A 12608-nucleotide genomic window follows, 5' to 3' on the forward strand; every position below is an offset into this window, starting at 1 on the left:
TTCTCTAAAAACAGTAAATTCAACCTTAACTCTGATCTTAGAGACCCTGAGGGCAGGTTTATTCTTGTAAAGGGTAATCTGGAGGGAGTACTATACTCCATAATCTCCTATTATGCCCCTAACAAGGGCCAAGCAACCTTCTTCCAGAACCTATTTGCAACTCTCAACCCCCTCCTGGAGGGAAAAATCATCTGGGGAGGGGACTCAAATGTAGCGTTTGACCAGGGTCTAGACAAAAACAACCCGCTCAAAGGAAGACTAACACGCCCCACAAAATTAAGCACCAGAATAGCTAAAATGATTCACTCCCAAGGGTTGGTAGATATTTGGTGGGAGCTGAATCCCACGGGCAGGGACTTCACACACTTCTCCTCCCCCACACCAAACCTACGCAAGGATAGACCACATCCTTACCCAGACTAACCTCATCCCTCTTTCCTCTAAAGCTAAAATTTTAGATATAACCTGGTCGGACCATTCACTGGTCCTCCTGACGTTGAAAAATGTTCTGTCGCGTAACGGGGGCTCTTACTGGAGACTGAACGAGTCTCTCCTGGGGGATCCGGTTAACGCCAAGTTAGTAGCAGACGCTATCAAGGAATACTTTAGGGTGAACGATGTGGGAAACATCTCTCCTGAAATTCTATGGGCTGCCCACAAGGCCTCGGTCCGCGGTGAGCTCATCAGACTAGCCACTAAAGTCAAAAAAGAGAGGCTGATAGACATACACAGGCTAGAGCATAAATTTATCACCCTAAAAATCGAACACAAAAAAACCCCGTCAAAAGATCTTAACGATAAACTAGACGTGATAAGATTGGAACTCAACTTAGCTTTAACGGCCAAAGCCGAAAAACACATTAGATGGAGCGGAGCAAAATTTTACTGCCACAAGGACAGAGTCGGGACAATGCTAGCCACAAAACTCTCCCCCAAGTTCCACTCTCACACTTTTCCCAAATTGCGCATAGCGGGCCAACCCCCTACGGCCAATCCATCTAAAATTATGACAGCCTTCCACGAATTTTACTCTGAATTATACAAGACCACACAAAAACCGAGTAACACCTTGATAACTTCCTTTCTCTCAAATATTAAACTGCCCTCTCTCTCTAAGGACCACAGGGACCTTATGGAGGAGCCCTTCACCTCAGACGAGATAAGGGAAGTTATCAAAAACCTTAAGACAGGCTCGGCCCTGGGGCCGGATGGTTTGTCAGTCCCTTACTACAAAAAGTTTAGGGATATACTGGCCCCCCATATGGCAAAATTTTTCAATTCTAAGAAAACAGGCTCCCCAATGGACCCCCACTTGAACACAGCTTTCATAACAGTTATTCCCAAACCCAATAAGAACCACAAAGAGGTAGAGAACTATAGGCCCATTTCCCTAATCAATAATGATCTTAAGATACTCACTAAAATCCTAGCCAATCGTCTCGCCTCCTTTATCAAGCAGTACGTCCATAAAGATCAGGTTGGTTTTATCCCGGGGAGGCAGGGCCCAGATCAAATCAGGAGAGCGGTGGACATTGTCTCCATTCTCCAATCTAATTGGGAGGGGGGCCCCAAACAGGCAGGAATGCTGTTGTCTTTAGATTTGCATAAGGCCTTCGACTCGATCGAATGGCCTTACCTTTTTTCTCTTCTCGAGAGCTGGGGATTCGGGGCAGGCTTCTTAGGGACTTTGCGATCCCTATACTCCAACCCGGCAGCAATAATTCGACTACAGGGCCAATACTCCAAACCCCTTCAAATAGGGAGAGGGACGAGACAGGGCTGCCCTCTATCCCCTCTGATTTTCGCTATGGCCATAGAAACACTTGCGATAGCGATTAGATCAGACCCGAATATTCACGGCGTATCCTGTGGGGAACAAGTCCACAAGTGTGGGCTCTTCGACGATGATATGCTCCTTTTCATAACGTCTCCTGTCACATCATTCCCGAATTTATGCAAACTACTAAAAGACTTCTCTTGTACCTCAGGCCTTAAGGTCAACTACTCTAAATCATCGGCTTTAAACATTTCCCTGCAGACAGAAACAGTATCCGCCCTTCAAAGCGCCTTTGACTTTAAATGGAATGACCACTGGATAGACTATTTAGGAATTAAACTTTCAGCTAAAACGGAACAATTGTACCCCTTAAACTTCCCGCCAATGTACCGTAAATTAGCGGCTGATCTGGGAACTTGGTCCAGGGGAGAAATGTCTTGGTTGGGCAGAGTTCATGCAGTAAAGATGACACTCTTGCCCAGACTGCTATACCTTTTTAGGGCCATTCCGATAAATATCAACAAAGAACACTTATCCAATCTCCAAAAAAAGATCACCAAATTCATCTGGAGGGGGAGAGGACATAGATTCCAACAAAAAACCCTATTCCTTCCAAGAGCTCAGGGTGGCATGGGGGCTCCTCAGCTCTTCTGGTACTTTCAAGCTGCAAGGCTAGCCCAAATCTCTACGGTTTACTCTACAGCAGAGAAGCCAGATTGGATCCAGATAGAGAGACGGGCAGCCCCCACGTACACCCTAGACTTTCTCCTCTGGACTCCCCCCAAACAGAGACCCCCAATACTCTCCCCATCTCTATCTCAATCATTTCACTTATGGGATAACCTGAGGAAAAATTCGGCCCTGATCTCAAGATGCCTGCCTCTGGCGCACATCTTCAATAATCCTGACTTTCCCCCTGGGTTGGATATCAGGGCATTTCGTTGGTGGCTGGACAAGGGACCGTACCGAATCGGACACTTCTTTATGAATGAGGGTCCAATTTCCTTGAAGCAAGGTGTCAGGCTTCTAGAAATTCCGAACTCTGAGCGTTTTAGATTCCACCAAATAAGACATTTTCTTTGTCAACTTTGGAGAGGAGGAACTCCCTCACACAACGCCTTTACGCCATATGAATTATGGTGTGGCCGCTCATGGGAACAGAGGGGAGGGATTTCCGTCATATACCAGTCACTAGCCCTTCACCCCCAAAAGTCTCCTTACATGCTTGACTGGGAAAGGGAACTTGCCTTTGAATGGGAAGCCTCCAAATGGAGAAGCTCTTTTGACAGAGCCTTTAAAGGTATTAAAAACATTTCCTTAATTGAAGGAAGTGTTAAGGTTTTGACAAGATGGTACCTTACCCCCACCAAGCTCTCCAGAATGTTCCCAACAGCTGACCCCAAGTGTTTTCGGGGTGTCAGCTCTTGGGCTCAATGGCTCATGTCTGGTGGGAATGCCCTAGACTCAGGCCCTTTTGGGATAAGATATTCTCCCTGATACGGAAAACAACACAGATTCAAATCCCGAAATCCCCGACCATAGCTCTTCTCAATGATAACTTGCCCAAGGCTCCTAAGAGTTCACGTAAACTGATACACTTCATCCTCCTAGGTGCAAAACTCACCATTGCCAAGGCGTGGAAACAGCCCAAAGTCTCGGTGAAAGCTGCAGTTCATAAAATCTCATGGATTATGGCCCAGGAGAAATTAGCCAGCAGCTTAGATGACAAAAAAACGCAATTTGAAGCCATTTGGGAGCCTTGGGCACAGTTCGTCGGCATCTCTCTGATACCCGGAGTCCTTCCCCAAAACTAAAGGTGGACAACGTGTGGAGTCAGCTAACTTTCCTATCTCACTTTCCCCCTTTCTCTTCTTCTTTTCTACTCTTCTGGTTTTAGTTCTCATCGATTGTGTTCATCTGCTGGGGGAGAATAGGACAGTTCCTCCTGTAACTGATGTAATGGAATTTCTGATCAGAGATCCTTATTATTGGGACAAGTAACTGTCTTTCGTTTCACGGTTCACACTGATAGATTATAGTCTCCAGTAATTAATATGAAACGTTTTTTTTTTTGTGGTCCCTAGGGCCTTAGGACAATCGCTGGTAGGGAGAGGGTGGGAGCGCCTACTGTGCACAGCTTGATCCCTTTAGGGGTGCCGGTGGGATCTCCTAGAACCTCTCTTAGCAACGGTCAATCTTCTTAGAGGTCACTTATTATAGTTGTCCCTGCAACAAAGTTTCAGGCATTGATCCTACATGCAATAATTTGACACTACCACTGTGCCTTTTCACTCTTAGCTATCGAGCCCTAGCAGGGGTATGTTATCAATCAATTGATGTTATACGATATGCTGATATAAATCCTGTATTTTATTTTATTTTATCTTCTTGTTTTTGTAAAAAACCAATAAAAGATTTTGAAAGTAAAATTGGTGGTGTTCTGACCCTATATTAATACCACAGGCAGGCAGCTACAGTATTTATAGTTAGTGTACTGTGTCCTCTGCACAGTGTGCCCCTAAAGCTACCTGAAGAAAATTGGTGGTGTTCTTCTGATCCTAATAGTATCGCAGGCAGCTAGTATTTACAGTTAGTGTAGTGCGTCCTCTGCACGGTGTGCACCTAAATCTACATGAAGAAAATTGGTGGTGTTCTTCTGAACCTTATTAATACCACAGGCAGGCAGCTACAGTATTTACAGTTAGTGTAGTACATCCTCTGCACAGTGTGCACCTAAAGCTACCTGGAGACAATTGCTGTTGTTCTGCTCCTATTAATACCACAGGCAGGCAGCTACAGTATTTACAGTTAGTTTACTGTGTCCTCTGCACAGTGTGCATCTAAAGCTACCTGAATAAAATTGGTGGTGTTCTAAACCTATATTAATACCACAGGCAAGCAGCAACAGTATGTATAGTTAGTGTACTGTGTCCTCTGCACAGTGTGCACCTAAAGCTACCTGAAGGAAATTGCTGTTGTTCTGCTCCTATTAATACCACAGACATGCAGCTACAGTATTTACAGTTAGTTTACTGTATCCTCTGCACAGTGTGCACCTAAGGCTACCTGAATAAAATTGGTGGTGTTCTTCTGATCCTATATTAATACCACAGGCAGGCAGCTACAGTATTTACAAGTTAGTGTAGTGAGTCCTCTGCACAGTGTGCACCTAAAGCTACCTGGAGACAATTGCTGTTGTTCTGCTCCTATTAATACCACAAAAAGGCAGCTACAGTATTTACAGTTGGTGTACTGTGTCCCCTGCACAGTGTGCACCTAAAACTACCTGAATAAAATTGGTGGTGTTCTTCTGATCCTATCTTAATTCCACAGGCAGGCAGCTACATTATTTACAAGTTAGTGTAGTGCGTCCTCTGCAAGGTGTGCATCTAAAGCTACCTGAAGACAATTGCTGTTGTTCTGCTCCTATTAATACCACAGACAGGCAGCTACAAAATTTATAGTTAGTGTACTGTGTCCTCTGCACAGTGTGCACCTAAAGCTACCTGAAGAAAATTGGTGGTGTTTTTCTGATCATATTAAAACCACAGGCAGGCAGCTACAGTATTTACAAGTTAGTGTAGTGCGTCCTCTGCACAGTGTGTACCTAAAGCTTCCTGAAGATAATTGCTGTTGTTCTGCTCCTATTAATACCACAGCAGACAGCTACAGTATTTACAGTTAGTGTACTGCGTCCTCTGCACAATGTGCACCTAAAGCTACCTGAAGACAATTGCTGTTGTTCTGCTCCTATTAATACCACAGTCAGGCAGCTACAGTATTTACAGTTAGTGTACTGTGTCCTCTGCACAGTGTGCACCTAAAGCTATCTGAATAAAATTGGTGGGTTTCTGATCCAATATTAATACCACAGGCAGGCAGCTGTGACCTCATCATCCCCTCCCTCCTCATCACTGGAGCAAGCCTGGCAGTATGCTGCAGCAGGGGCAACATGACTGCCAGATTGCTGTCCTTCTTGGGCACCCCCTCTGTCTGGGATCACGTTACTGCCTTCCTCTAGCTGAGTACCATCATCAGAGCCTTCAAAACCCTAGGCATCCTCCTGGAGCATGTAACCAACACTGTGTTCAAATAGTTCGGGGGACTCCTCAGGAGGACATGTTGGGGCTAGGGAAGGAGTGACTGATTCCATTGAGCCGAGGGAAGAGGCCGGGTGGGCAGCTGCTTTGCCAGACAAAGTACCCAGAGCATGGGTAAGAGAGGATGAGGAGGATGAGGACGGCTTGGTCATCCACTCGACTAAGTCTTCCGCATGTTGCGGCTCAACACGGCCAGCTGCCGAAAAAAAGGCCAAGCGTGTCCCACGGCCACGTGTTGATGAGGATGTACCGTGTCTACGACCAGCACTGTTGCCTCTAGACATAGAGCCTGCTTGCCCTCTTTTATTGGCTTGTGACTGTCTGCCTCTCCTTGTTGGCCTTCCAGACATACTAATGGCCTGCAGTGAGATGTAGCTGCACTAAGCTGGGATATATATATATATATATATATATATATATATATATATATATATATATATATATATACCATTACTGCAGCTAGCAAAATCAACTGCCTGCCTGTAGTATTATTAGTATGAGAACACCACCAATCTTCTACAGGTAGCTTTAGTTGAACACTGTGCAGAGGTCGCACTACACTAACTTGTAGCTTTAGCTGAACACTGTGCAGAGGTCGCACTACACTTACTCATAGCTTTAGCTGAGCACTGTGCAGAGGATGCACTACGCTAACGTTTAAATAATGTAGCTGCCTGCAGTAGTGACAGGATCAGGAAAACACCAGCAACCTTCTACAGGTAGCTTTAGCTGAACACTGTGCAGAGGACGCACTACACTAACGTTCAAATAATGTAGCTGCCTGCGGTAGTGATAGGATCAGGAAAACACCACCAATCTTCTACAGGTAGCTTTAGCTGAACACTGTGCAGAGGACGCACTACGATAACTCGTAGCTTTAGCTGAACACTGTGCAGAGGTCGCAATACACTAACTTTTAGCTTTAGCTGAACACTGTGCAGAGGTTGCACTACACTAACTTGTAGCAATGCACTGCGATGCCGTACTGAATTATGAGCCGTGACACGCCAATCAAATTTGGCACGAACGGCCCATATCGTTCACAATTCAGCGAATGACCGAACAGATGTTGTTCGAGTCGAACATGGTTTTGACTCGAACACGAAGCTCATCCCTAGTGGTGTTCTGATCCTATATTAATACCACAGGCAGGCAGCTACAGTATTTATAGTTAGTGTACTGTGTCCTCTGCACAGTGTGCACCTAAAGCTACCTGAAGTCAATTGCTGTTGCTCTGCTCCTATTAATACCACAGACAGGCAGCTACAGTATTTACAGTCAGTGTACTGTGTCCTCTGCACAGTGTACACATAAAGCTACCTGAATAAAATTGGTGGTGTTCTTCTGATCCTATTAATAACACAGGCAGGCAGCTACAGTATTTACAGTTAGTGTAGTACGTCCTCTGCACAGTGTGCACCCAAAGCTACCTGGAGACAATTGCTGTTGTTCTGCCCCTATTAATACCACAGGCAGGCAGCTACAGTATTTACAGTTAGTGTACTGTGTCCTCTGCACAGTGTGCACCTAAAGCTACCTGAATAAAATCGGTGGTGTTCTAAACCTATATTAATACCACAGGCAGGCAGCTACAGTATTTATAGTTAGTGTGTTGTGTCCTCTGCACAGTGTGCACCTAAAACTACTTGAAGACAGTTGCTGTTGTCCTGCTCCTATTAATACCACAGACAGGCAGCTACAGTATTTACAGTTAGTGTACTGTGTCCTGTGCACAGTGTGCATTTAAAGCTACCAGAATAAAATTGGTGGTGTTCTTCTGATCCTATTAATACCACAGGCAGGCAGCTACAGTATTTAAAGTAAGTGTACTGCATCCTCTGCACAGTGTGCACCTAAAGCTACCTGATTAAAATTGGTGGTGTTCTTCTGATCCTATTAGTACAGTACCACGGGCAGCTGCAGTATTTACAAATTAGTGTAGTGCGTCCTCTGTACAGTGTGCCCCTAAAGCTACCTAAAGAAAATTGGTGGTGTTCTTCTGATCCTATTAGTATCGCAGGTAGCTGTAGTATTTACAAGTTAGTGTAGTGTGTCCTCTGCACAGTGTGCACCTAAAGCTACCTGAAGAAAATTGGTGGTGTTCTTCTGATTCTATTAATACCACAGGCAGGCAGATACAGTATTTACAGTTAGTGTAGTGTGTCCTCTGCACAGTGTGCACCTAAAGCAATCTGAATAAAATTGGTGGGTTTCTGATCCAAAATTAATATCACAGGCAGGCAGCTGCAGTAGTTACAAATTAGTGTAGTGCATCCTCTGCATAGTGTGCATCTAAAGCTACCTGAAGACAATTGCTGTTGTTCTGTTCCTTTTAATACCACAGGCAGGCAGCTACAGTATTTCCAGTTGGTGTACCGTGTCCTCTGCACAGTGTGCACCTAAAACTACCTGAATAAAATTGGTGGTGTTCTTCTGATCCTATATTAATGCCATAGGCAATTAGCTACATTATTTACAAATTAGTGTAGTGTGTCCTCTGCACAGTGTGCATCTAAAGCTACCTGAAGACAATTGCTGTTGTTCTGCTCCTATTAATACCACAGACAGGCAGCTACAGTATCTACAGTTAGTATACTGTGTCCTCTGCACAGTGTGCACCTAAAACTACCTGAAGAAAATTGGTGGTGTTCCTCTGATCCGATTAATACTACAGGCAGGCAGCTACAGTATTTACAGTTAGTGTAGTGCGTCCTCTGCACAGTGTGCATGTAAAGCTACCTGAATACAATTGCTGTTGTTCTGCCCCTATTAATACCACAGACAGGCAGCTACAGTATTTTCAGTTGGTGTACTGTGTCCTCTGCACAGTGTGCACCTAAAGCTACCTGAATAAAATGGGTGGTGTTATTCTGATCCTATATTAATACCACAGGCAGGCAGTTACATTATTTACAAGTTAGTGTAGTGTGTACTCTGCACAGTGTGCATCTAAAGCTACCTGAAGGCAATTGCTGTTGTTCTGCTCCTATTAATACCCCAGACAGGCAGCTACAGTATTTACAGTTAGTGTACTGTGTCCTCTGCACAGTGTGCACCTAAAGCTACCTGAAGAAAATTGGTGGTGTTCTTCTGATCCTATTAATACCACAGGCAGGCAGCTACAGTATTTACAGTTAGTGTAGTGCATCCTCTGCATGGTGTGCACCTAAATCTACCTGAATAAAATTGGTGGTGTTCTTCTGATCCTATATTAATACCAAAGGCAGGCAGCTACAGTATTTAGAAGTTAGTGTAGTGCTTCTTCTGCACAGTGTGCATCTAAAGCTACCTGGAGAAAATTGCTGTTCTTCTGCTCCTATTAATACCACAGGCAGGCAGCTACAGTATTTACAGTTAGTGTACTGCGTCCTCTGCACAGTGTGCACCTAAAGCTACCTGAAGACATTTGCTGTTGTTCTGCTCCTGTTAATACAACAGGCAGGCAGCTACAGTATTTACAGTTAGTGTACTGTGTCCTCTGCACAGTGTGCACCTAAAGCTACCTGAATAAAATTGGTGGTGTTCTTCTGATCCTATTAGTACCGCAGGCAGCTTTAGTATTTACAACTTAGTGTAGTGCGTCCTCTGCACAGTGTGCACCTAAAGCTACTTGTAGAAAATTGGTGGTGTCCTTCTGATCCTATTAGTACAATACCGCAGGCAGCTGCAGTATTTTCAAGTTGGTGTAGTGCGTCCTCTGCACAGTGTGCTCCTAAAGCTACCTGAATAAAATTAGTGGTGTTCTGACCCGATATTAATACCACAGGCAGGCAGCTACAGTATTTATAGTTAGTAGTTAGTGTACTGTGTCCTCTGCACAGTGTGCACCTAAAGCTACCTGAATAAAATTGGTGGTGTTCTGACCCTATATTAATACCACAGGCAGGCAGCTACAGTATTTATAGTTAGTGTACTGTGTCCTCTGCACAGTGTGCCCCTCAAGCTACCTGAAGAAAATTGGTGGTGTTCTTCTGATCCTAATAGTATCGCAGGCAGCTACAGTATTTACAGTTAGTGTAGTGCATCCTCTGCAAGGTGCCACACGCATTTGTGCCCTTGATTGGTGATTGGGCAATGTGTGCATTTAGATGTAGCTGTATACTCGCTCTGGATGACTTTGTCCTTGAGGGAGTTAGCTCTCTTAAAATTAATCGAAGAGGTAGGACTAACAAATTGTGTGACAGTAGGGTCATCTGTGAGTATCGACCAATGTTTACACAAAATTTTCCTAATTTGCGTGTGCTGAATGGAGAATCCCAAAAAAATTCTGGAAAATTCATAATTCTCATTACTCGTCACTGCATTTGATTTGTTTTTATCCTTAAATAGGAGATCAGGACGTAATTTTTGTTGTGCCTTTTTGGATGCTTTATGTAGGCATGTTCTACTATATCCTCTATCTAGTAATCTTAACTGCAGTTTTTTAGCTTTTTCCTGAAACAGGGTATCATTAGAGCAATTACGTCTCAGCCTGACATACTGGCTGTGAGGTATCAAATTCTTCAAAGATGTAGGGTGAAAGCTAGAGGCATGCAGTACTGTATTGCCTACGGTCTCCTTGTGGTAGAGGGTACTTTCTAATTTACCCTGTGGATTTTTTTCAATCATCACATCAAGAAACGCAATCTGTTTCAGGTCACAAATTTTTGTGACCTGACAAATTTTTGACAGGTCACAAAAGGTGTAAAAAATTTTGACAAATTTTTGACACCTTTCACACCGAGGGCGTTTTGCGTTAAAAATAGCGCCTGCAATCCGCCCTCAAACAGCTGCTCCATTGTATCCAGTGTGAAAGCCCTCGAGCTTTCACACTGGAGCGGTGCGCTGGCAGGACGTCAGGAAAAGTCCTGCCAGCAGCTTCTTTGGAGCGGTGAAGAGCGGTGAGTTTACCGCTCCTCCACCGCTGCTCCCCATTGAAATCAATGGGGCAGCGCTGCGATACCGCTGGCAAAATGTCGCTATTGCGGCGCATTGCGAGTGGTTTTAACCCTTTCTCGGCTGCTAGCAGGGGGTAAAAGTGCCCCGCTAGCGGCCGAAATGCACCGCAAATCCGACGGTAAAACGCCGCTAAAAATAGCGGCATTTTACCGCCGATGCTATGGGCAGCTCCGTGTGAAAGGGGTCTTCAATTAAAAATGTTATCCTTGATCCTATCCATAAAATCCAAAAGGCTTTCCTTAGACCCCTCCCAGGCCAGAAACAGGTCATCAATGTATCTGTGCCATGTAAGAACATGGCCAGAACATTGTGCGAACCTCTCGCCTGAGAGGAGGGCCTGCTCCCACTCCCCCAAGTACAGTACTGTCACGTACCTGATGGTAGAGCCCAAAATACAGAGGATGGCCTCTCTTACACCTCTGACTTGAGGCCCCAGGTAGAGCAGACAGAAGGCGCAGGAGTGCAGAGTCGCATGAGTGCCTGGCAGGATCACTGGCAACTCCTAGCAGGGTCGTGGAGGAATGCAGACACAGCAGAAGACCAGGAGCAGTGGGTACGCTGGAAGTTTGGAACAGACTGACACTGGAACACCACAGGCTGGGAAGCAGATGCTGCTATGGGTGGGATGGCAGCTTCCAGAGGACTGGAGAGTAGGCAGATACAGGCAAGCTGGGTCATACACTGGTGAGTAAGTCAGGAACTGATGCAGAGGCTGGAGCGGAGTCAAGATATAGGCCGGATCGGTAACAGGCTGGCAGTGAGGTAGCAAAAGGAGCAGGCAGGTGCAGAGTCAGAGACAAGCCGGGGTCAGATGCAGACAGACAATGGGGAATGCCAGGAACAAGCCGAGTCAAACAACTGGAACAGATATCAGGTAATCGAAGCAGGAATACACGGGATGTTGTAGAGCAGACGGCATTAAATCTGGGTGCTGACCCAGTTTAAATAGCCCATTTGGTGCCATGAACTGTCACAAGGTGGGTGCGCGCAACGCGGCACGTGCATGCACTCGCACTGGCGCAAGCAGGCGCACCCGTGGCATTCTCCTTACAGGAATTGAAGGCTCAGGATGTCTTCTGTGGCTACCATCTTGGCTGCTGGCATGCCCTTCCTGACAATTACTCTGAACCAGAAAGACAGTACTTAGTGCTGGGGCTACTTTTTACTGCCTTTAATATTGAGTATCCATTCATAAGTGTGCCTGTCCAGGATTTGCCCTTAAAGCTGCAGTAAAGTTTTTTCTCACTATTCCAGTAAAGCCTCACAAACACCTTGATGTGCCAGTGAGCTATTTTCTTAGTAGCAAGTATTTCCCGTAACATTATTTTGGGACTTCCATGTACAGTGGTGTGGTAACAAGCCATGTTAATTTTCTGCTTAATGTGGTAAGCATGTCTCTTGAACTGTGTCCTGACCTGTCTCCAAACATCAAACTCATTGAAGTAGTCACTCACCCAGCATGATCACTGAGATTGCAATGCATGGTTATTTTACATGTAAACCACAGGAGTTATTTATCTGACCATTGACACCTATATAGCCCTCTAGGGAGGTGAGAAAAAGGTTAAATGTACATATAAAATTTGGAAACCCGATAGAAAACAATCTACCAGCCTAATTTAATTGTAAGTGCTTCTTCTTTAATAACACTATGGATCCTAATTATTACCTTACTTTTTAGCATAGACAGAGGAACACATACTCACTCCTTAATTCATTGGAACACCTGTCTCACTTACTGTAGTATACAATTGTAATTACCCTCGTTTTAAGATGATCTTAGAGATCCACAT

Source organism: Aquarana catesbeiana, linkage group LG02 (genome assembly GCF_042186555.1).
Source record: "Aquarana catesbeiana isolate 2022-GZ linkage group LG02, ASM4218655v1, whole genome shotgun sequence".
Lineage (NCBI taxonomy): Eukaryota > Metazoa > Chordata > Amphibia > Anura > Ranidae > Aquarana > Aquarana catesbeiana.